Source organism: Emydura macquarii, unplaced genomic scaffold (assembly GCF_026122565.2).
Source record: "Emydura macquarii macquarii isolate MOO-44397 ecotype Brisbane River unplaced genomic scaffold, CSIRO-AGI_Emac_v2 contig_1045, whole genome shotgun sequence".
NCBI lineage: Eukaryota > Metazoa > Chordata > Testudines > Chelidae > Emydura > Emydura macquarii.
This window is the reverse complement of record NW_027131182.1, coordinates 17,614,615-17,617,824: the sequence shown is the minus strand read 5'-3', so window position 1 is coordinate 17,617,824 and position 3,210 is coordinate 17,614,615.

Below are 3,210 nucleotides of genomic sequence, written 5' to 3'. Positions count from 1 at the left end.
CAATCACGTTTCCATTTGGTTTAACAAGCTGTCCCAGTGAAATACAATCCTGGACATAATAAAATTGTGATAATCTGAACAAAAACTACTGGAGGTCCAAGGATCAGTGTGGAAACGACTTAAAAACCAAATTTGCCATCATAAATATTGCTGGGTCTATCCAAAACCAGAAGTAAAATTAAAAGCCAGTTGTCTTTTAATCTCCAGCTAGCAATTTTAAATCTTTATTTGTAAGATAAAAAAGGCTTGCTAATTAAAGCTGTAAACTGTACACATGCAAAAACAGTGAGTCCATTTTCAATGGAGTGCAAACAAATGCAATACATTTGACACTTTAACTTTCAGGTTCTAGTTTGCTGCCTTGAAAACTCAGACAGACACAACTCAGACTGATAGCTGAATAACTACTTTGAATAAATTCAGAAGCTTTCAGATCACTTTGAACAGCTGACCTTAGGTGGGATTTGATGCAGTCCTTCTTGGTTCAAGGGCCAGTCCAAAAAGCTGAAAGTTGGATTTTCCTTTGATTCATTTTTCAGCCAGCAAAATTTTCATTGTGATTTGGAAATGCCTGACTTTTACTTAGCAGTCCTGCTGTAAAATGCTTGCCACTGCTTTGTTTAATTTCCATTGCCACTTTGATGTACAGAACTGCTGCTGGAGGATGCTACGAGCGGTATAATCTGTGCACCGGGAAAAAGAAAAGCTGTACCTCTGTCTTGCTCGAGTCACATGGCAGGAAAGAACAGGATTAAGTAACTGCAATGTCACTTTAACCCTCCTTTATTTAGACGAGCCTTCTTTAAAGCTTTGAGCCTTCTCAAAATTTTGCCAGACGTGTTGTCTTCCTAAGAAGAGAGATGAAGAAAGTCATTAAACCCTTTATATAAATAGCCTCATGTTCCACTGAGCTACATTATAACATAGATCGTTTACCAATTTTATTTCCACACTGTTTGGTTTTGGCACACGTACAAATTACAGCTTGTACTAAAACATACTTACAAGCAATCACTTAACATGATAATAGTGAAACCTTCTTTCCTCTTTACCTGCTGCTAACTGTGCATGAAGAGGAATTTTATCAGGGACTGTTAATCATTTGTATACCCAGCAGTACCAGTTTGTGCACAGAAGGCGTGGAAATGTAAAAGAAGGTGCTGCCTCCAGGCTTCCTCACTCATGCACAGACACAGGAGCAATATCCTTACATAACTGATTAAATAATCATTTTGTTGGTCTAATTCTATCACCTTAAGTATGTGGAGTCCTGTGACATCCCAATGTCTCAAAGCTTTGAGCTTTGGCAGGTTAGATAGTCATTTAAGGCACCACATTTAAAGGGAGTGCTGCCACTCATGCCCTGGATCTATTTATTGCAGGATGAAGCTGGCTGGCCAGAAGGCAAGTTCCCTGTGCTACTGGGGATAGGTGGAGAAATGGAAGGTATTGTGGATAAGGCATTAGGCTGGGAGTCAGGAGACCTGATTTCTGTTTCTGCTTTGCTCTTAGACCTTAGGCAAAGCCGCGTCAACTCTGTGACCCAGAAATGATACTCATCTTCCTTTGTAAAGAGCTGAAAAGTGCAACCAGAGCTAAGCATTATTATTTAATTAAACTGCTTTGGGTTGACAGTAACATAACCAAAGACCTTATTACATTGTAATGGTATAGATGCTATTCATCGCTAGGTTCTGGCTCTCCAGCCAGGGGCACAAGAGTGGTCAGACGGCACAGATAACCCTAACCTTTCCTTCCCTGGTGCAAATGCTATGGAAGCAGCCAGGATGTTGGGGCTTGTGCTTCAGGAGCACAAGAGGGCACGAGCTGGCACAGGGAGTGGGGAGTGACTAGAGGTATCACTTCACTGCAATAAAACGTCCCAGGCTGGCCTCTACCAGCTGACTCAGGTCAGCTGTAGCCTGAGCTCTGAGACTCTCCTACCTTGCAGGGTCCTAGAACCCAGGCTCCAGCCTGAGCCCAAACATCTACAGCACAGTTACACAGCCCCTTAGCCCAAATCAGCTGGCACAAGCCAGCTGTGAGTTTTTAACTGCAGTATAGACATACGCTAGATGGGTTGGGGCATAGGTAGGGACCAGCCCACTCAGAATCAGCTGTTGGTCATAGGCTGGTGCTGGGGACAGGGCACATGCTGCATTTTTAGGGCCTGCTCCCTTTTAAAAGCATATACAGGGCCCTAAAACAGAGATGTAAAACCACTTTAAGTATGCTCCCTTCAGCACCCAGGTTCCTACCCTGGATACTTCTGCTACCTGAGGCTGCCCAAATGAAGTTCTGCTTTGCTGTCCAAGTTACGTTTATTGGAGTCAGAGAGCAGGAACCAGAAATGCAAAAACAGATGCACTAAGGCAGTGCTAAAAGCAAAGAAAATGAACCACAGAAGCCTAGCTCATCATTATGCATGTCAGCTCATTCAGTAGCCTGTTGAAAGAGTAAGCCTACCTATGCTGATGGCACACACACGGATTACTCAGCAGTTAGAGCCCATTTTCTGCAAGAATTACCCATGCCTTTACACCAAATAGCTATATAAAAAGGCTGAAGAAAATCCTCCTGTGGTCTGTCAGAGAGACATATGTGAACAGTCCCTATGTAATGTTCATTATGGGCAAAAAGAGGCCAGCTATAGGGGTATCTGTGGAAGCTCAATATCATAGTGACAGAAATATCATGGCTATGAGATGCTTTAACCCAGGTTTCTCTGTCTGTTTGTCCAGACAAAGAGGAAACTGGGTCAAGGCATTCTCAGCTCCAGGTCCTTCTGGAATTTGCTGCTACCAAAGGTTTGCTTGAGCTCAAAGTTGGCCACTTTTAGCACACAGCCTAAGATAAATATCTTTTTCCAGCCCTCCCACTATTGCAGGCCCTGCAATCTCCTGGCACTTAGCCCACTGGCAAGGTTTCCCCAGTCCTTTAAGATGAGCTATTTCAGTGCTGCAGGAGCTGATGGAACACATGCTTTCTATTTGTGGGCTATGTTGTCTTACTCTTTAATCTAAATCATGTCGAACAAAGGTTTTCAACCTCTTTTCATTTGCAGACCCCTAAACTTTTTTAATGGAGGTGCGGACCCCTTTGGAAATCTTAGACCGAACCTCCAGCGGTCCACAGATCACAGGCTGAAAACCACTGTTCAATAGGAATGACAACCTTTCGCGGACCCCTAAAACAGGTTGAAAAGCACTG